At 43.7% G+C, this 21,761-nt stretch overlaps 1 long non-coding RNA gene across 1 annotated transcript in view; it reads left to right on the forward strand.

Annotated features, from left to right (window-relative positions):
- LOC146829556 (uncharacterized) overlaps positions 1-20,623 on the forward strand; it is a 29,865-nt gene extending 9,242 nt beyond the window's left edge. The window contains exons 2-3 of the long non-coding RNA XR_014962007.1: positions 3,861-3,977; positions 20,548-20,623. This is a non-coding gene — a long non-coding RNA (uncharacterized LOC146829556). The remainder of the gene's footprint in view (positions 1-3,860; positions 3,978-20,547) is intronic.
- The last annotated feature ends 1,138 nt before the right edge of the window (positions 20,624-21,761 follow it).

Below are 21,761 nucleotides of genomic sequence, written 5' to 3' on the forward strand. Positions count from 1 at the left end.
CAAAAATGTAGTTTTCGTGGAGCACATCAGTGCATCCTTGATGTCAATGAAAAGTCACCCAGTGCAGCAGAGGTAGGACACCCAGGTCTGTCCGAGAGTCTCATAAGGCTGTGTTTCCACTCCTATCAAAAACCCAGAAGAGGAATTCAGGTGGGTCTTTCCTTTCCAATCCTGCTCTTGCTGCTCCATCTGGCTCCTCTTTGGGAATTATGGCTTGCTGGTAGAAATGCCCAGTCCCTGGTTCCTGCACTTCTGCTGGCATGGAGACTCTGAGTAGCCATCTAAGGAAGCAACATAAGTAAGAAATAAATGTTTCTATGTGCATGTGTGAGTGTGTTTCTGAGTGATTGACAGTGACTGAGATTGAGTTAGTGTGTGTGAATGTGTGAGAGTTTCAATGAGAAGGAACGTAAGTGGGAATCCAAGTTTGAGAGTATGTATAAATAGGTGTAAGTTTATACGAGGGATGGGTGAAGAAGTGTAAGTGCATCATAAGGAGTAAGTGATTGGAGATTGCGAGGGGGTGGAAGGGCATTTGGTGTGTAGCTGTAACTGGTGCAGTAGTTTCAGGTGCACCAGGGCCCAGAGTCATTGAGAGTGAACGGGTGAGTTTGTGTGTTTGTAAGTGAGAGTGAGACCCTGTGTGTATGAGTACATTTGTGTTTGAGTAACTATAAGTGGGAGTGAGTATGACTGAGAGAATATGCTTTACAGTGTGAGAGGGGGAAGAGAGTGATTGCGATAAGGAGTGAGTATGAGTGAGTGTGAGTGAGTAAGAATGTGTTTGTTTGTGTGTTTATGATTGCGAATCTGCCACTGGCCATGACATACTCAATATAATCCTGGGCTTATGGCATCACACAAGGTAACATGCTGCTGCTAACATATTGGAGATAATTCTTTCCATACGAAAGAGCAACCATGGCAAAATGCAGGCACTGACATACTAGAAGTAACTCTTGGCATGCACCCTGTGGTAAAATGCTGGCACTTACATAGTGGAGGAAATTCTGCATGGGGGCTACCATGCAAAAATGCTTACGCACGTACTATGGACGTAGTTCTTGGCATAAGGGAGGACATCCAAGACAAAATGAAGACCCTGAAATGCTGAGAAAAATACTTGACATAAAGAGACACCTATGGCAAAAAGCGGATGCTGTCATACCAGAGACAATTCTTTGCCTTAGAGATGGCACCCATGGAGCAGGCCCTTGGCTAGGCACCAAAGAAGAAGGCTTCCTTTCCTTACTCTCCATCAGGGTCTGGGTATCTTTTCTGTCTGGACTGAACAAATGAAAATAGATGGCTAAAGGTCACTGACTATTCTCACCCTAATTATGCAAGCCTTTCAATTTTAAAAGCAACACCCAAGTTATATTTTAAGCAAGGAACATTTAATCACAGAAGAGCAAAGAAGGGGCACCATTTTTTGCTCTGAGAGCTTCATGTTCTCCACAGAAATACAGCAATAGCTCACAGTCTGAATTTAATTAATTCAATGTAGACAAGTTTCTTCTACACAATATTTATGGCTATGCTAACACTTTCTGACATTCAAGTATTTTCTAAAGAGATTAATTCTTTTTAAGCTTGCATTCACCTAAAAGAAACAGCTACTGGTCTGAAATTAATTAATCCAATGTCAAGAATTTCTTCTGAACATTATTTATGACTATGCTGACACCTTTTTACCTTAACTTATTTTCTGAAATATATTGTTTCCTGGAAGCATTGACATTTGAAACATCGTGATATGGTGTTTGTCTTCAATTCACAGGTCTTGCTTTGAAAATAATTTTTCTCCATGTATATGGCTCATTTGTTCTAAGAAAGCAATTGTTTTAACTGGCTTGTGTTTATTTTAGAGCTCCTTTCCACTACTTCCTTCACTGCAATATTGTCTTCTGGGAAACACTTTTCAAAAGATTTAGTTTACATTCCTGCGTATTTCTTTTTTTACATGCGAGGTTATTATATAATATTTAATTTAAAGTGATAGCAGTCCGTTTTCTATTATACTGTATTTTGCTCCCATAAGCAAATTCCTAAAGACCACACCCTGTCCTTAAGGTGGAGCAGATAGGCATTGACTTTATTGAATCAAACATCCCAGCTCAGTTGTTTGCACAAATCTGGTTTCTGCTCTTTGTATTTGTCTTTCATATGGGAAAAGCCAGGAGACTAAAACTCCTCTATGTCTGTTTTCTCTACTCCTCAGGATAATACAACTATACAATCTGCATCTGCTTTTGATATCATAGATGACCCTTCAACTCTTAAATATGATTCTTCCACTTATGTATTCCTAGACCATCCTCGTCTATTAAATCTGATTTGCCCTCAAATGCTAATATAACAAAAAGACCTAAGAAAGATCCTCCTTCTCCCATTAAATGTTTCCCCTCTGTTTCCTTTGATCAGTTACTTGAGGAAATTTATGGCCAGATGTATGAACATTACATTTTGCAGGTTGCAAACTGCGATTTTTTGCAACTTGCAATTTGTGACTCGCAACCGGAATGTACTAATGTGTGTCAGACACATTAAGCGATTCCCAATGAGGTCGCAAATGAATTGCCTCATAAATATGCATGAGGCAAGTCACAAGTTGTGGCCGATTGCAGAGTCACAGAGATGATGGCCTGCTGGGGACAGCAGACCACCATGTCTGTGTTTGCTTTTTAAATAAAGCAAATTCTTTCTTCAAATGCAGCTAGTTATCCTTAAAGTAAAACGGGATATATTTAAAAAACAAAATGAAAAGTTTTCTTTTAATTTTTTATTTCTTGTCTTCATTTTTTTTTTTTGTTGCAAAAACAACTTTTATTGCATATCTCAAAGACAACTGGCATCTGCAAGAACCAAAACATCATTGGCCTTCTCTCAAACATCAACACCAGCACGTAGTATCTTGTAAGCCAGTTCCGGTTACCAAAGCCGTGACCCCAAACACCCCCCCTGCCAAATCTCCCTCCCCCCACCCACATGTCAGTGTGCCAGACCCTCAGGTGCCGGGATAATTCTGTCTCGTAAGTAGCCGTGTAATCGGCCGCAGGCTACTCCTCACCCCCACGGGCAGGCGCCGAGCAAAAAGGGGAAGGGAAGCCCTCCCGCCCTCATACGTGACCCATCAACCGCCTCTCCACAGCTATACGGCTGCAGGCCGCTCCAGCGCGTCAGTGTCCTCCTCCGCTTCTGCACCCCACCCCCGGAGGTCAGCCACTAGCGCTTCCCATGCATGTGCCATGGCTAATGCTTTTTCATAATTTCCCCGCAATGCTATCTGTAGCCGGAGCGCACTCTCACTACCCGCCCATTTGGTGAAGGTAGTTCTCCACCTCGCAGCGCTGGGGCCAGATCTCGATTTCCAGTGCAAGGTAATTTCTCTTTTAGCCACCACAAGGCCTAAGTCACAAAACTTGCTCGTAACTTTCGCACGCGGCGTGTGGGGAAACCACAGCAGAAGACAAACTCCCATTTCTACCCCCAATTCCCGCCCCGTCACTTGGGTCAAGCAAGCGATGACCTCCCCCCAGTAGTCGCTTAGAACACCACAGGACCAAAACATATGCTTAAAGTCAGCTCCTTCCTCCCCACATCTAGGGCACTGCGGGGTGGGACCCCCAAAATATTGATATAATTTAGCTGGCGTCAGATATGCCCTATGCAAGATGAAATACTGCACCAATTGAAACCTGGCATTACGTGTACTTTTCCAGGCCCTCCTCTGCAACCTGGGCCACGTCAGGTCCGGGATGGGCTTCCCGATGTCCAGTTCCCATTTATCCTTCAACGCTGTCAAAGGGATTTTATTTCTTGTCTTCATGATGTTGATTGTTTGTTTCTTCTCCCTTCAGGTACCTACCCTACTACATATGGTCCCCTCTATGTCTTTTATCTCTGCCTCTCCCGGACCCCCCAGCCATGAAGTAAAGTTGCACCGTCTTCGATTTGTGCATCCCCCAACCCGATAGGTATATTGTTTGGTTTATTCCTACTTGGTCAATGTTGTCTGTTCTTTCTTTTCCCTTCCTCCTCCCCCTTTCTCTCATTTTGACATTAATATTTTGTCTCTCTTCTGCTCACTCTTATCTTATATAGTTTTTCTATTCTTTCACTTGGCTTTTGCCGAAACTATTATCTATCTGTTCTCATGATTCAGAATGTTTTGTACATAATATTTACCTATGTTTTCATATTCATAGTGTACATGGTACTTAAAATATCTCTTGGAATATCAAGTAGCTTGGCTCTCACATTAAGAGACAAAGAGTACGAGATCACTTGTCTAAACTTAAAATTGATATTGCACTTCTACAAGAAACCCATTTAAATGAACATGAAATGAAGAACGCTGGGTTTGAGATGCGTTCTCTTCACCTATCTCTAAGAAGAAAAACGCTGTAGCCATTTTTTGTTTAAAAACATTACATGTTTTTTTATTAGCTCAAGACATTGATACTGAAGGTAGATGGATAATTGTTAAATTGAAAATTGATAATATTCCTATTACTCAACAACCCTTTACTGATGCCTGGAGAATTATTAATTTTAATAAAAGAGAATATACCGTTAATTCTCCAGTTCATGGATCCCAGGCTAGAATTGATAAAATAAATCTGAGTAGAACACTATTGCAACAACTAACATATTGTGATATTGGAGGAATTTTTTTTTCAGATCAAGCTCTTGTTTGTATTGATTTAGATCTTGCACTTCTTTGAATATGGAGATTTAAAAATGCCCTTCTTTCTGATCAATCTTTTACACAATCTTTTCCAGTCTTTTGTCGATTTTTTTTAAAACTTTAAATACAACGCCTGATACATTTTACACAATTTGGGATTCTTTGTAAGCAGCATGCAGAGATTTTATTATTCAATTTGGCTTTCATAAAAAAACAAAAAAAATACATTGAAACAACATTGAAGAATTTTTTATCTCGTATTTCCTTTACTTCAAAATCTACAGGTCAAGAAGAAAAAACAAATGCCAAATTCAAATTAAATAAACTTTCCACTGAAAATGCCGCTTCATATCTACTTAAATCTAGTGCTCATTATTACGGAAGTTAAAACAGAACTGGTAAGCTATTAGCTGCTTATTTGAAAATGAAAACAAGGACATATAAAAAATGAAAGCCTTTACACCTCCAATAATGTGCATTGATTCAGAACTAACTGAAACTACTGTTGTTTGTTAGAAATGTGAAAGCAATTCCAAATACCTCTCTTCAATTACAAAAGAATTCCCGCATATGGATTTCCAATACGTAGAAAAAGAAATTTAATTAGACGAAATCCAAAGGACACTTCACTTGATTAAAAAAGATAAAGCACAATTTTATGTATAATTTTCAACTCTTTTATTGGCAAAATATTTGGAACATTTTACCTACTTTTCTAATTGCTAAGCTTCTAAAGGCACTCTCAAGGATAGTCTTATCTGTTTCATTTCTAAAGATGGTCAAAATCGAAAGACACTGTAAAAATTGCCGACCTATTTCCTTAGTGAACACTGATTATAAGATTTTTGCAAAAATTATTGCTCTAGGATTAGAGCTCCTCCTATTGAAACTAAGTGGTTAAGAGCAATCTGGTTCTGTCAAAGGACATTTGTCTTCAGATAAGACCAGATTATTTTTTAATGTTTTGAGCAACACATATGTTTTTAAGCTCCCTTTAGCTGCTAATACACTTAGGGGCCGATAACAATGTTATTTGGAAACTCTTCAGACCGAATCGGTTTCTGAATCATTTCCGACCGAATCGGGTTCTGTGAGTCCGACGGATCGATTATGATGCTTCCCAACATTGTTCAGTCAGACTTGCATTGACTTAAAAGGGAGCCTTTGTTCTGAACGAGAATACACAGGCTCCCATTGAAAAAAAGAGTGGTTGGGGAAAAGCTTGCACCCTGTGGCGGGCACCCCATGGTGCCTGCCACACAATGCATGCTTTAACAGGGTGGTCCCTAGGGTACACCCACAGGCTCAAACTGGAGACTTCAGGGTGAAATCAGATTATGATAGCCGTTTTGTGTCAGGTAGACCGAATCGGAACGGCTGCCCGAATTGGTCTTTGTAATCGCTCGTTCGGAAGAGCTGTATGATTCGGCTCCGAATGACTCAGGATGTCCAAATGACGTTCGGAACCGATTCGAACAACCCGAACGGTTTCCTTGTATTGTAATCAGTTGCTGGGAAATGTGTCCGATTCAATCGGAAACATAGGTTCCGAATTGGATTCGCCGAATCCGAATCCCGTTCGGAGCTTCTCCGGACAGCATCGTAATCAGCCCCTTAATGTTGAAAAAGCATTTGATATACTGAACCAGGAATTTTATGTTTGCTTCTCCTAAATGGGTTGGATTTGGCCCTTAGAGTGTACAATTAATATGATTGTTATACTCAGCTCCCAAAGCATCTCCTTTATTAACAAATCTTCATTGGCTTCCATTCAATTACACAGAGGTGTTAGACAAGGATGTCAATTTCTCGTCTTTTACTTATCCTAGCCCTTGAACCTTTTTTCACAAAAATCCACCAAAATATAGAAATACAAGGATTTCCTTATGGAGATATACAACTAAAACTGTCATTTTACGCTGATGATTTTCTTTTGCTTATTTCAAACCCTGAATCCTCCCTCCCCACTTTTCTCACTGAAGTTAACTCATTCGCTACTGTTTCAGGTTATAAACTGAATCCAGGTAAATATGAAGTCTTGCCATTAGAAAATATTTTTGTAAACATATATATTGATTCTAATTTGATCTCCCACCGTGTGAGATACTGAGCCGACGGGACGCGGACAGGCGTCCGTATAAGAGGGTTACATTGTTTGGGCGATACTCAGTGCCCTTTCTTTGCTTATTACTGAATACGAGACGCAGATCGGTCTCTGTTTCAGATCGTGAGTATTTATAGATACACAGTGCTAGGTTCATGTTTTGAGATTTACCGCATTTGGGGCCTATTGCTATGTGGAGACAAAATTGTTTGGCAGCATCGGAAACTTTCGTAGAACTTGTATTCTGATTTCTACTACTTTACTGGCCGGGACGGAAGTACAACCGGTACAGAGGTTCAGAACTTTTTGACATAGCAATACAGCCCTGAGGAAGTTGTGGGTGATTGGCCCAGACGACGAAACACGTGTTGGCTGGACAACCAAACAGAAGAAAATAAAGGCGTAGAATATAAATGGATTTGGATTTGTGTGCCATGATATGATTGCAATGGGCTGTTATACTTTCTTTTGTGTGTGCTCGGGCAACTTGTTGATTTTGACAGATCTCTTTGGATCGTTTTGAAGGGAATCAGGTAGTTCCCCCTCCCTTGGTGCACCATGCCCAGATAGACTTGGTTTTGACACATCCGTAAAGAGTGAGCGCCAACTCCACACGGTGTCACATCGCCTGTCATGTAGTTTTATAAAGCACGATCATGGTTCGAGGGTATAAGAGCGCTGTACAGCACAAAGCATACAACCAACAATAAACAACAAGTTTCCTAAAGCTAGTAGGGTCATGGAGAAAAAGAAAAGGTTATTGTGAAAAACAGCATATTGTGTGATGGTGAACATAGCCAATGCCAGAGTTCCCGAGTTCCATTACGGAATCAGATGAGAGGCTCAGCATAGCTATGTAACCTGTCTAAGAACACTATTTGTGCCCAGGGCGAACAAGGATTGATAGTAGCAATGTGCACCCTGAATATCAAACCTACAATATCAGAGAGACAGAATATCAGGGACAAAAAATCAAAATAAAATATCAACAGGTAGGTAAATCTAGATTTTCTATACCTAACTCCACATATTCATACCTCCGTGGTACATATGTCTTCAAGGTACATAGATGTGAAGTTAGGAATAGTAAATCTAGATTTTCCTATATCCACGTAGCTTTTGATATTTTGGCTCTCGATATTCTGTCCTTGATATTCTTGTACCACAATATTGTTGGCATTGATATTCAGTAGTACGTCCATAGCAGAGCATTCAATTTTGAAATGTCTTTGTGTTTGTAAATGTATGTGTGAGTATTGAAATAACAAAACATTGATATACCAAGTGTGCTGTGCTCCCTACTACTCACCCAATTGCATGTCCCTATTTCTTCTCATCACTTCCTGGTTTCTGTAGTCTGGCCTCGGTTGCATTCTGCAGCAACACTTGTTCTAGATGCTCTGCTACTGAAAAATGCTCCTATTGTGTGTTCAGCATCTCCTTGAAGTGAGTTTGTTTCTGTACAAAATGCTACAGATACAATATAAAGACTACTTGCTTCTAATAATTTAAGGCACCTCAATCAATCCAAGACCTTCACTGTCATTTATCTGTGCCTGCATAAGATTTAAAAAATAAGGTTAAAAGCCTCCCTTCTAGAAGGAATCGCCCGTCCAGGGTACAGCAGACTATGTGGATGACAAAACCATCGACCAACCCAGATTCACCTGAAACAACCGACACATCAGCAATCTCTTCTAAATTTCAGGATTATGGAAGGGTAGGTGAATGACAACTACAAGGGTTCTAAGATCTGAACTTGATTCTGCCCAAAAGATATTCTGGTTTCAGACGATGTACCTGCACAGCTTACCTACGCTTGCGTTGCTGCTAGCGCTTTAATAGTTTAATATATTCCTGTTCTGTATTTTCTTTTGTTTCTATTTATTTTTCCCTGGTTTTAACTGGGATCCGGTTAGGCATTCTCCCTCCCTCTCACCGCATATAATTGAGCAAATTCACCGCCGTTTTGGTGGGTCCGGGTCTCGGGGGTTGTTCGGGTTGGGCGCCATCTTGGCTTGGGCACTGCTTCCTCCGGCGGGCGCCATTTTGAGCGTGATTACGCTCGGTTAGCCTCGCGGGACGCCTACTTAAGGCGATTTCTCTATCGCCGACTGCCAGACAAGGTACCTGCACAGCTTACCTACGCTTGCGTTGCTGCTAGCGCTTTAATATTTTAATATATTCCTGTTCTGTATTTTCTTTTGTTTTTATTTATTTTTCCATGGTTTTAACTGGGATCCGGTTAGGCATTCTCCCTCCCTCTCACCGCATATAATTGAGCAAATTCACCGCCGTTTTGGTGGGTCCGGGTCTCGGGGGTTGTTCGGGTTGGGCGCCATCTTGGCTTGGGCACTGCTTCCTCCGTCGGGCGCCATTTTGAGCGTGATTACGCTCGGTTAGCCTCGCGGGACGCCTACTTAAAGTCGCTTTCTCCCGCGCAGCGGGATCGCGCAGTGGGACGCCGTCGCTTAGCCGGAGTCGTGCCAGAGTCCTGCCCGTCTGCGCCCGTCCGCGCTTAGGACGCACGGGGCGCAGCGGGTTGCTCTATTTGCACTTTCAGTTCCTGTGCCGCGATGATCGCATATACCAACGAGACGTTGCGGACCATTGGACTGGCCATTCCTAAATGTGATCAGGTAAATATCCACCCTCTAAGCGGCCCATATTGGTGTGCCTGCAAAAGATGGGCTCTTGCCTCTCCGGCTCATACCCGTCAGAAGCCTTCATCTTTCATTGCCAGAAGTAAAGGTTCGGTGCGTGCTCTTCGATTATTCAGCCTGAATATGAGGTCCTTGGTGCAACACCACCAAGACATCTTGGACCTCTTGCAGGATGAGACCCCTGATGTATTCGCCATCACGGAAACCTGGCTGCAGGAGGACGATGCAGCTATTATTAATCTGGCCTTCCCCCCTGAATATTCAATCTTCACTCTCAATCGACCTACTAGAGGAGGGGGTATTGCCCTTGCTGTTAAATCTAGTTTCCCCTGCAGCTGGAATGTCTTAAGTATCGCTGGGTGCGAAAGCGCCTCCTTTAAGATCAGGATCAGCCCACAATTTTCGATTTCAGGGATGGTGGTATATCGACCTCCAGGCAACGATGTTATGTTTAGAGAAGCTTTCCCTGACGCCGTAAATTCCCTGGCATTTGGTTGTGCCAATTTTTCTATTCTGGGAGATCTTAATCTCCACTTTGATAATCAGAGCTCCCCGGCTGTCTTGACTTTCCTAGCAGATCTCGAGGCCCTTCAGTTGGTTCAAAAAGTAGCACAATCCACCCATATAGGGGGGCATATACTGGACCCCTTCTTTACGAATCTAACTGAAGCCACAGTCTCTTCCATCTCACCCGTAGGATGGACTGATCATTTCCTAGTGGATATTCGGGCCTCCTTGCCTGATATTCCTCCTACTCCTCTGGTCAGATCAGTCCCTAGAAGGCATTGGAGTAAACTTAGGTTAGAGGACCTGCATCATCTTCTGGCTATCGATCCGCTAGGACCCCTGGATGACGCTGAAACGGGTTATGACCGGTTCTGTCAGTGGATTACCAGGGCGCTTGACTCTTTGATTCCAATTACTATAAGTAAATTGAGCCCCAGAAGGTCGAATCCCTGGTACGACAGCGCTTTACGTGCTTTGAAAGGGAATTGTAGGCGGGCCGAGAGAGAATGGCGGAGGTCTTATGATACGGCTAAGAAAGCGGTGTATCTGGCCTCCATTAAGATTTATCACCGTGCCATCTGCAGAGCTCGTGCGGCGTTCTACTCTCTGGAATTCCGCAACAGCAAGAACCCATCTAAAACCATATTCAAGGCCCTTAAAGATCTTCTGTCAAAAAGAATTTCCTCTCCGGCTATGGCTTCTATCTCTCATTGTGAGGCTTTAGCATCTTTCTTCTTGGAGAAAGTGCAGGGCATTTATCGGGCCTTTCGTTGCACGGGGTCACCCTCGGAGGCTTTGGATATTATTCCCGCTCCCCATACTATGGATTGTTTTTCTCTGCTCCTCCCTGAGGTTTTTGATAAACTGGCCCAGAAGGTCAAATCTGGATCTCCTTTGGACCCGGTAAGATCTGCCCTTTTTAGGGATCAGTCTTTTGTGGGTCACTCCACGATTTGTTCTTTGATCAACATCTCGCTGGCTACGGGCATCGTTCCAGCTAAATGGAAGCGTGCAGTAGTCTCTCCTATCCTGAAGAAACCATCTTTGGATCCTTTAAGGTTGGAGAGCTACCGGCCCATCTCTCTGCTTCCTTGGCCGGCAAAATTGGTGGAGGCTCACGTCAACCAGGCTCTCGCCGACCATCTCACCCGTGCTAACATTCTGGATGCTACCCAGAATGGGTTCCGGGCTGGGCACAGCACGGAGACAGCCCTCCTCGCCATGGTTGAACATTTGCGCTCGGTGCTGGATGGGGGACAGACGGCGGCGCTAGTATTATTAGATCTGAGCGCCGCCTTCGATACTGTTTCTCACCGCATCCTTCTACATCGCCTGGAGGAGATTGGCATTGGTGGGTTAGCCCTACAGTGGTTCCGTTCCTTTCTTGAAGACCGGTCCTTCTGCGTTGCTATACCACCGTATCAGTCCAAATTCCATCCCCTGGACCTGGGGGTGCCGCAGGGTTCCTCACTGAGTCCCACGTTATTCAATCTCTACGTGAGACCGCTGGCTGATGTCGCCAAGCAGTGGGGCATGTATATGGTCTCATATGCGGACGACACTCAGCTGGCGGTTACTATCAGCGGGGATGCTGAATTGGATGCCCCTAGGTTCCAGAATGGCCTGAGAGCGGTGGCAAGCTGGTTGAATGCCAACTCTCTCCAGCTCAACGCTAAGAAGACTGAGGTTATGGTGGTGGGGAGGGGTAAGGAACTCTGGGGGGATAGATGGTGGCCTCCGGAACTTGGCCCGTCTCCAACTCCGGTTACGGAGTTGAGAAATTTGGGAGTGTGGATGGACTCCTCTCTGAGCTTTGTTGGGCACACCAAGAAAACTGCAGCTTGCTGTTTTGGGGTCCTTCGGGGCCTAAGACCTATCCTGAAGTTTTTTGACCCCCCTACCAGGCAGCTGGTGGTTCAGGCAACAGTCATATCTCGTCTGGACTATGCCAGCGTGCTCCTGATAGGGACAAACCAGGCAGAAATCATCTGCCTTCAGCGTGTTCAAAATGCTGCAGCTAGAGCCGTAGTTGGTTTGCCTAGGTCTTGCTCTGTTTCAAGTACTCTCCGATCGTTACACTGGCTGCCGGTTAAGGCTAGAATTCATTTTAAAGTCTTATGCCTGGCTTTCAAGATTATGAGGGGATTAGCTCCCCAGATCCTTTCGAGTCTTTTGACCTGCTACATTCCGACCCGTTCTTTAAGATCAATGGGCCAAGCGCTTGCTGTAGTTCCGAGGTTTAAGCTCAGTCGAGTTGGCGGTCGAGCTTTTCGGGTAAAAGCAGCAGTGCTCTGGAACTCGCTTCCGTTTGAGATTCGCGCGATAGAAGACCTTCTTCTGTTTCGGAAAGCTATAAAAACCCTCTTGTTTTAAACTTTGTTCCCTCTTTTTTGCGGACCCCTCTTTTACTTCCAATTTCAGTGTTAGTTGTGTTTTACCGGTCATGCGCCAGGACGCCCCTTAGCTGGGGCAGCTGTGCGCCATATAAAAGCTCCTAACATAACATAACAGACTGAGGAGATAGACAGAAACTAAGACTGCTGACAATGGGGAAAATCTGCTATCATCTTTGGACTTGGGCTCATCCGAATCGTTAATGCATATTGACCTGTCCATGACCTAAGATGCCATGGACCACAAAACCTTATTGGAGGGCTTCGAGGAATGGACTGTGGTTCCTGGAACAGCTATCTCGTGGTGCCACTCCTTCCTCTCCAACCACAGCCAACATGTCAGACTTGGCTCCTCATCACACATGGTGAACCTCATCATATTTGGGGTTCCAAAAGGATCCCCTTCATTTAAGTGCTATTCAATATATGTATGAGAATGTTGACCCTCTTGATCTCACAGTATTATCAACAGTTCCAAATGTACACTACAACCTCAACCTACACATCCTGGGGGGCCGTCACAATAAACTTTGCAGTTGCATTACTACCGGCCTGAAAAAACATTTCCCAGTGGATGAACCAGAGCTATCTCTGAATGAACTGGTGAAAAACATAAATCTTCAGAGCCAGGAGATACCTCTCCTGAAAACCTGCCCTTCGCTGGGCCAGAGGAGTTTGGAGCTATGCTGACTCTTGTCTGAAAATAGTTAAAAAGCAAGGTTTATGGACCGATGTACTTGATTGTGGCTTATGGAAGAGGATCAGCAAAAGAAAGATTGAAACCGCATAGGATGCAAAACCAAGCAGATGAAGATGAATCTAAATGAATCAACTCTCTTTACAATGACCCTCAAAGAACTGCACTGGCTGCCAGTCACAGAGAGAATAACATTCCAAATTCTGTGCAATGTCCTCAAGCTCAGGGGAAAACAGGCTTAAATATCTTAAATTATTGTTATCAAGCTACACTCTCCTCTACCTGAGGTCCAGCAATGAAAATCTACTTGTCCAGGCTAGATGCTACCAAATGTCTCAAGGCGGGCAATCAATCCATGATGGAGGAGCTCAGTTCTGAAACACCTTGACCTCAAATCTCAGCATTCAATGAATATCTGGAAAGAAGAGCTCCCATTAACTGTGAAGGACAACCCCCTTGATGAGCAGACAACACCGCTTCCCAGTTCACAGTTTAACTTAGAGGTGGATAAGACACTGAAAACTCAAGCCAGGCTCGAGCTTGAAGCCTGACTCTGGTTCAACTCTAGGTACTGTCGGAATCTCGAGCCCATAACTAGCAGAGCTTTCATGTGGTTTCTGCCTGCCTCCCTCTACCCAGGATGCGCCATTATAACCAGAGCTGACGACCACGTTCGAGTCTTGGTGTCGGCTCAACTTGCTTCCTGTGTTTCTGGCCAAATCACTTAATCCCCCCTGCCTATAAACAATGAATGTGTCCTTGCGTACTGTAACTAATGCTCAAGTAAAGCTCTTCAATACCTTTGGGTCGAGTTCTTGCTATATAAAAACTGCAGAAAAATGCACAAAGAGGTAAAAGTAAAGCCTGGCTGATTTGTACATAGTGAAACCAGAAAACCTGGATAAAAGGCGAGTCCCATGCTCACATTGTGTGATTTTAGCCAAAGATTTTATTTCATGAAAACTCTTTTTTCTTCATCATTATACATACCTGCCCTTTCAACTATGTGAGTTCAGCATATTTGTACAAAAACCTATTGTGCTGTATTTAATAGACTGTGATGTTGCTCTATAATAATCTGGGTCACGTAAACTGTTAACATGACAACTGTCTTGCCTCTTACAGGCACATGCATCAAAGCTTTTTGCGATCGCAAACGGTGCGATTCGCAAAATTCGGCCGTTTGCGATTGCAAAAATAGCTTTTGCGATGCATGAAACAACTTGCCACTCGCAATTTAAGAAATCGTAAATTTTGTGATTTCTTAAATTGCGATTGCATTTAAGGAATCGAAAATTGTGATTCTTTAACTGCAATGCAAGATGCCTTTAAAAATAGCGATTTCACTATTTGGGCCCGTTATTTACCGTGGAATCATACCACATGGTAAATAGCGAAAACTTTGAAAAATGCACTAAAGTGTATTTTTCAAAGTCGTAGGTTACACACACACATGTCCTTTGGACATGTGTGTGCGCAACATTTGTGCACAGATCGATTTCAGGGGTGCAACGGGGTGTCGTTTTGACACCCTTGCACCCTTGAAATTGCATTCTCAGTTTGCGATTCTCTAATTGAGAATCGCAAATTGAGAATGTCTTCCCATTGATTCCTATGGGCCTCTTGGCCCATAGGAATGAATGGGGAGGTATTCCTGAATTGCGACTCGCAATTTGTGAGTCGCAATTAAGGAATGTTTAGAAATCGCTATTTTTCAAGCAATTTCTACATGCATAGGCATTTGCGATTCCTTAATTGCGATTCCTTAAAAAAGCAATTAAGGAATCGCAACAGCCAATATTGATGCATGTGCCAAACAGTGCACTAATGGTTCATATTTTAAAACTATCACTTTTAATAAGAACTTGTCAGTGAAGTGCTACAATGTGATTTATTAATGTCTATGCTTCACATGTTAAGGTAATACACTTTCTTTAGTTCTGTAGTAGCTCTGTCATATTTTATGTGATGTTTGTAGTGTGATTTACATAGCAAACATTTCGAGGGCTCGTCTTGAGCACGAGCTCTAAGATCCTAGCCAGACCCTCGGCTCGGCTCTGGCTCGGCGCTCCCTGTAAATCTGTTGGCTCACCCACCTCTAGTTTAACCGTTAGAGGCTGCCTCGAAACAGAAGTAGTGGGGAAAAGGGGGACTAGATTAAAAAAAAAAACTTACCTTTTCATCCCGCAGCTGCCGCTGCACACCTCTCCTTCGTCCTTATTGTCTGCACTGGCAGCACAGGAAGCAGACACTCCTAGCAAATCATGACACATCGTGATTTGTCTGAGTGGCCTGTTTGGCCGCTGAGACAGTGCCTGGGAGCCTCGGCATGTTCTCCATCAGGCTGTGCACACCAACCAGGTGGGGAACATGGCAAGTGCGCATGAATGTTCGGGTCGGCCAAACAATCATATGCACTTAAGGAGTGCAAGCCACTCCTCACTTTGCTCAGCCTCGCCCCGTCCCACAATGGCTACAGTTCCGCACAGAAAAATAAAATGATAATAATGTCTTGTTGGTTTCATTTTATTTTTATTTTTGCACTGCTCAAATAGCAGTGGGGCAATGCTCCTCCATCTTAGCAGAGGACTCACCTCCAGTTTCAGTACTCCAAAGATCAAGACTAAACATTTAACACTCCGAAAGGAGGGCTGCTCGATCTTTTCTCAGCGCTATCAAGTGGCAATTTGTTACAAGCTAGTCTTTACATAATTAATAAATAAATAAAATTGTTTCTTATGGTTATTAACTCATTGACTCTATCCAACTTTGCTTTCAATTCTGTGTATACTATTTTGCACTCTTTTTTGGAAAATATCCCCGAAGGCAACCATCAACTCCTTGTTCAAGTTCTATTTTCTGCCACACACTTTTGAAAACAGCACAGTCCCAATCACATGTAGCTGGTTAAGCATTTCTACTCCAACAGCACACTCACATTGAATATTATATTATACATCACTCTAAATCAAAAGAACATGTTACACGCACCTTTGGCACCAGGGTTAGGCGAACATGGCTAAAAAGCAAGTGTTGTCCTCCTCTTTTGTTTTAGATGGACATATAGTTGAAATTGTGATGCAAAGCTCAAATCGTGCTTCAGAGGATCTGAATTTGTTGAACTTTCCACTTCCAGATTCCAGATACATCTGGGGATGGATCTCGTACTTTGCTCCAGTTTTTCACTACTTCATCCCAATTCTGGCTTCGGAACCTGAGTAAACATGGTGTTTTTTGTGCTGCTGTATGCTGACGGATAAGGGTGGGAAGACAATGGGGCAAGTCAGTGCAAATATCGGGAACATCTGTAAAGCCAGACCTTAGGGCCTGATTTAGATCTTGGCAGACGGGTAACTCCGTCACAAAGGTGATGGATATCTTGTCCGACGAAATATAAATCCCATAGAATATAATGTGATTCATATTGTGGTGGATGCGTTATGCGTCACCGTTATTATGGAGTAAACCGTCCGCTGAGATCTAAATCAGTCCCTTAGTAAGACTCACAAACATCTTGTATGGCGAACACTACTCCATAAAAACACATATAATTAAAAGTAGTTTTTTAGAGTATAAAGGAGTATACATCACTCTCACTTTTCATGGGTGTATGGAGGAAGATGTTTGTCAATAGGAAAATTATTTTCAGTCAGAAAAAAAAAATGTTGACTATGCTAATGCACATCTTTGCTGCTCATGGGGCCAGCTGTACGAAGTATTTTACCAAAATGCCTTTTGCCATGTACAGAAGGCAAAATGTGACTATGTAACTTGTTACTGAATTGCATTTTGCTTTTACGATACGGTATTAGGAAGGGGTGTGTTTAGAGCGTCTCTTACTAATACCGAATAGCACTGGTATGTATGAATGGTTGGCGACAGGGAATGTGGTTGCAAAACATTCACATTTTGTAACCCATTTGCAAATGGGAAGGGGTCCCCCATCTGTGGATGTGGGCGCCAACATTTTTTAAGAGCAGGCAGTGGTCCTAATTGTTGCACTCGCTGTTTCAACTGCAAAAAGGGTGGCAATTAAATGGGCTACTTAAAGAGTCTGGGGAGAGAGCAGAAGGGATAAAGGCTGCTGCTGTCTCACCCCACCGGTATCCACAGACAAATATCAGGGTATCTCTTGACAAAAGACAGACAATACAATGTCCATCAGCAGTTGTAATTCAGAGAGAGGGATGTGGCAGAAACAATCTGAAGAGGATTGGTCCCTCCAAATTAAAAGTTAAAAAAAGTAACGAGCATCAAATTAGAAAGTTCATTTTAGAATTGGTTTGCTTTACTTTCTTAGAACATTTAGCCATTTATAACATAAAACACATAAGGCACTATGTAAATGTAAATTGAACAGAAATGTTCCCTTCTGACATTGGGTTCTATTGATCAATCATTTATGCTCATAAAAAATAATTGCATATGATGGAGCAGGGGAAATACAAAATTGTTTGTACCCTCTTCGAAGTTAAATTTGAATTTAAAATTTTTGAATTTAAAAACATTTATTGAGCGCACGTTTACCATGCGGTTTCATGGCGCTTTAAGTGATGCAGTAGCGGTCGGCGGAAGGGCTAAACAGTGTAAGCTTGCTCAAATAACAGGGTTTTAAGGTCTTTCCGAAACTGTGTGTATGACGGAGAAGATCGGAGAGCAGGAGGGAGAGAATTCCAAAAAAACGGAGCCAGAACAGCAAATTTCGCTCCACCAGATTTCTTTTTCTTAAAGCGAGGAATGTTGAGAAAGGCCCTATGGGCAGAGCGAAGTTCACGGCCTGGGAGGTACGGTTTTATGGCGGCGCAAATGAATTCAGGGGCTGTACCTGCTCTAGCCTGAAAGGTAAGGCAACCCAGCTTAAAAAGGGCACGCTCCCTCACCGGGAGCCAATGCAAAGCTTTAAGCAGGGGAGTGGCACAATGGTATTTGGGTAGGCCATAAATCAAGCGAGCCGCTTGATTCTGAATGAGCTGCAAACGATGGACCGCATATGCTGGAGCTCCATTGTAAATGAGGTTACCATAGTCAACTCTCGACAGTACCATGGCCAGCACAATGATTTTTAAAGCAGGAAGGGAGAAAAAACGGGATACTTTCCTAATTAATCTTAAAGAAAAGAAACAAGCAGAGACCACTGAACCCACCTGTGAGTGAATAGAAAGTTGTGTGTTAAGAAAAATCCCAAGAGTTTTGACCTTAGAGACAGGAAGAGGGGGAGCACCAAGTGACAAGGGCCAGTGAGCAGAGGTCCATGGACTGCAACCACCTCCGGTCAGGACTAACTCAGTCTTGTCCGGATTGAGTTTGAGGTGGTTGCAGTTCATCCAGTCTTGAATGAAGGTCATTACGGTCTGAACATTGGAGGCAGATGAGGGGGAGTTGGAGAGATTAAAGATTAGCTGGAGATCATCAGCGTAGTTAAACACCGTGACCTCCATCTGCTGTAACGAAAAAATGAGGGGGTAAATGTACAAATTAAATAAAAGTGGGGAAAGTGATGAGCCTTGGGGAACTCCGCACTCCACTTTGCGAGGGTCAGCAGTGAAGTTGGCCAAATGGACGGCTTGGGCCCTCCCTGTGAGGAAGGACTCAATCCACGAGAAGGCAGAGCCTTCTATGCCCGCCGCCCTGACACGGCTAAGAAGAATGGAATGATCCACCGTGTCAAAGGCGGCGGACAGATCTAATAAAATCAAGGCTTGCGGAAGGTTGGTGTCAATGCCTTCACGTAGCACGTCCATAACCGAGATCACCACTTTCTCAGTGGAGTGCAATGGGCGAAAGCCTGCTTGACGGGGGGAAAGACAGTGATTGGTTTCAACATGAGTACTTAAGGTGGTTGTGACGTGAGTTTCCAAAATTTTTGCTAGATAAGGCAGTAGGGAAATGGGACGGTAGTTGGAGGGGGAGGAGGGATCAGCGTCAGGCTTTTAATGACCTCATAACCTTAAAATACTAAGGGGTCTTTTATTATGGCAGGTGGACTTTGTCCGTCCGTCATCGCCCTTGGAAATGGGACCGCCCGCTAATGATGCGGCCGTCCCGCATGGGCAATTAGGATAGGTCTGCCACACTGTCGGGCGCGTCCCACATTTTTTGTATTGCGGCGGGCAGTGCTGTCAGCAGCTCCCGCCACAATACACAAAAGGCTTTTGTGCATTTGCATTAAGCCTGGGCAAAGCACTACGCTACGCTTGCATAGTTTGCGAAGTTCGCGCTACTTCGCACTATGCGATTTGCACGTAGCACAGTGCGAACACGCGTAGCGTAGTGTTGCGTAGTGCTGCGGTAAGTTTTAGCTTGCTCGCGGTCCTCAACGTCAAGTTGGCGACCGCGAGCAAGCAAAATGACATCCCGGCGAGACTTTTTCCTTGTTCGTGATCAGCAACATCAAGTTGGCGATCGCGAGCATGGAAAATAAACCTCCCGGCGAGATTCCCAACGCGAGGAGGTCAGGTTTCTCATTGCGAGTGGTCGCGTATGCTAGCGACCGCTCGCGATGAGAAACTACCAGTTCGCGTTGAGAAAGCTGCCGCTCGAGTAAAAATCTACTCGAGCAGCAGAAAACTACAGCTCGCACTGTGCAAGATGCCATTTTCAATGATTGCACAGTGCCGGTTGCTTGTCCGCACTGTGCAATCATTGAAAACGACATCTGGCACAGTGCGAACACGGTACTACGCAGTTCGCGAAGTGCTACGCATAGCTCGCGTAGTGCGAAGTGCACTTTGCGTAGCTTCGCAAAGTGCTACTTCGCAAACTACGCCCAGGGTTAATTTGCATGCACAACATGGCAGGCACCGCACGGTGGCTGCCACGTCGTCCATGCAAATGCTGGGGGGTACCATAGGTACCCCCCATGTGCCCCTCATCCACCCAACATCCTGGGGGCCCGCAACAGGTACCCAACGAAGGCAACCGCATGCCTAGGAATGCTGCTTCCCGCTGCCATCCTAATGTGAATGGCGGTGTCTAGCCCCCTTTTCCGCCCGGTCACCTGTGTGACCGGCGGAAAACCGGCGGACGGTCTTTCCGTCGGCCGGGGTCCCCCCGCCATACTAATATGCCGGGGGGGAAATGGGTGGCGGGCGGGGAATGATGTAGGGTGGATCGCCACCGCCTGCATGGCGGTGGCGATACACCCTACATCATAATAGACCCCTAACTGTTTGAATGCATGAAGTAATCAATAAATGCCCCTTTAATTAGACACTACACGCGGGAAACTAACTGGAATTTGCTAAAATCTAATTTATTTACAAAAGTGAAATTAAATTAACATAGGTTTATGATTTGTGTAGAATATAGAAGTAAATTGCATGTATTTTATTTGTAGTAAAATATATTGTGGCAAAGAATGCAGATGGTAAGTAATATGGCTTTAAATGTCGCTTATGCTAGGTAACACCTAACACGGGCCATTAGATTGGTGGGTGGTAAACAGAATGGGTTATTTTCTATGTCTAATTTCTGCTATGTTGTTTTCATATTAGTTCCGTTCAGGCCTGCTAGGCCTCGCTGGGAAAATGGCCGCTGCAGAGAGATGTGATTATGTGCAATAAAGCTGGCCCCCGCGCATGAGCAGAATGGAAGTTCCAGTCACGAGTGCGTGGTCCATGCCCGGAGTGAGAGATGTCAAGGACAGAGTGACCTAAGACAAGGGTTGTGCCAAAAATCCCTGCATGAATGCTTGGGAACGGATGAGAGACTCGAACTGCCGAAGATGATCCAATTCATAACTGATGGAAATTGTTGCAAATACATTAACAAAGGTAAAATATTGGGACTTGATAAGTCACGAGAGCTGTGCATGAATGTATTATTTACAGAACCGGTTTAGGCAAGGAGGACAATGAGGTTACCATCACCACCCCTCCAATGGACCAATCAGAATGAATGTAGCCCCTAAAAAAGGTTTCTATTCTTGGGTATAGCTAGTTAGTGAAAGGGTATAAAAGAGTTGTGCTTAAAATGACGTGGTCGCATTTGCTTATTCTACATCGATCTATTCAACACAACGCTCTGTCTTTTGAGACGATTTTTCTTCCTGATGCTGAAAAGACTTTGACCATTTTGAACTTCGAACATTGATGGGGAAAAGGAACAAGACCGTCGCCGGATTCTATCCTGGGAGGGAATACGTCTGAGGAGGTTAGAGGGACAGTCGGTCAGTTTGGGAACCTATCCTGTGACCTGCGGTTCATGTTCTGGTGAACCATTCTCGTCATCGCCCCAAGGCTAAGGGTAATGAGTATTTTCCATTTCTATTCCAATCTTTACTTGAATGCTTATGAAATTAATGATTAGAATGTTGTCTAATAAACCTTTACTTATTCAATTTATTCAATGAATCTAGATACAATTTCATGCAAACTCAAACTGAGTCTGTGGTTATTAGAATTAAGGTTATGATCTATAAATGTTAAAGGTTTTAATTGTGATTGAGCTGGACTTAATCACCATCAATTGATTCCTACTAGCTGGGCTATCGACCCAAATAGCGGAGTACCTTGATGTTTAGAACCAACAATTCCAGAGTCAAATGTATATAATGCATATAGTTATTATTTAGGTAAAAATAGTAACAAGGTACCCCATCTGTCTTGCAGCTCGTCAGTTTATCACTGATCCAGAAAACTGAGTGAATGTTTGTTTCGGTGTTATGGGCCTCACCGATGAACAAGTGGTGTAAGGGTTTTTCTGGATT

This window comes from Triturus cristatus, chromosome 5_2, assembly GCF_964204655.1.
Source record: "Triturus cristatus chromosome 5_2, aTriCri1.1, whole genome shotgun sequence".
Classification (NCBI taxonomy): domain Eukaryota; kingdom Metazoa; phylum Chordata; class Amphibia; order Caudata; family Salamandridae; genus Triturus; species Triturus cristatus.